We start from the raw sequence: 1,268 nt of genomic DNA, 5'->3' as shown, positions 1-1,268 counted from the left end.
AAAAAACGACAGGACTTTTTGAATGACCTGGTATATAGAATTGCTAATGCATACAGCTTACTAGTCAATTAAATAGACAATATTAAAATAGAAATAAATTTATTCCCTAAAAATATTGATTTACCACTAGATTAGACTATGTATATTTACATATGTTATTTTACACCTCAAATAAAAAGACAACAAATATGAAAAGATGGTAGGGGATGCAGTTAGTGAGGAACACAAATAAATAAAATATATTTTCTTAGTGCCAGAATTAAAGGAAATACAGAACGGATGACGGAAACATATGTAACGTTCGAAGAAAATGTACAGTGTAAGTATTAAAAACATTATGAGAATATATTCACTCTGTTTTCCAATTTTATACAATTTTTTCAATGTTGTTCATTTAACTTAAAATATTAAGTCTCCTCTTAGTTTTAAATATAAGTTCCAAAGGTGAGATAAGGCTATCGCTTAGTCAGAGTTTTGGGGTCAGTGGCCCGGGAAACCATCCCTTCTATTATTGTAACATGTACATCAACCAATATTCTCGCTTTGTCTGTTTTGAAGACCAGATAAGAAGTCTACCCTAGGGTAGAGTGGAATGGTTTCATGCCGTTTACCAAATGTAAATATATGTATGTATAAAATGAAAATTAGAAAAATTAATTTTCATTTTGTATATATATTTAATTTTTAAATTTTCATATGTACATTATTTTCTTTTTGTTATCTCTTTCATTATTTTAATTAATACTATATTCTCATACTTCATTTATTTTCTTGTAATACTTACATTATACATTATCTTGCAATGTTACTTATTACTTGCCTATATTTTCTGTTACCTTCCCATTTTCTTGATATTCTGTATTTCATTTTATTAATTGGCATGAATAAAATAAATTTTACTTATTCGTGTTCTTCATTGACTGCACACTCCAACCATCTTTTTCTAATGTTACTCCAGATTCATCAACATAAAAAATTTTTTTTAAAGGATAACAGAAAACATACATACTTATTTTTACAATATTATTTTTTATTAATCCCCTTTAAGACTACAGACAATAAAACTGACGTAACAAATGTAATTAAAACAGGGCTCTTAATTATTAACACTGCAATACTGTATAAAATATTTCTTTCTATCTCAACAGAAGCAGATGAAACTACCTGAAATATTTATTAAATTATGTTATATGGATTTTGTATTCATAAAACTAATAATAATTTAGAAACCTGCAATACCAAGCCAAAAAGCACAGACATGGCGATGA

Source organism: Halyomorpha halys, unplaced genomic scaffold (genome assembly GCF_000696795.3).
Source record: "Halyomorpha halys isolate HHAL.00 unplaced genomic scaffold, Hhal_1.1 Scaffold45.1, whole genome shotgun sequence".
NCBI classification, from domain to species: domain Eukaryota; kingdom Metazoa; phylum Arthropoda; class Insecta; order Hemiptera; family Pentatomidae; genus Halyomorpha; species Halyomorpha halys.
This window is presented reverse-complemented; position numbering follows the sequence as displayed.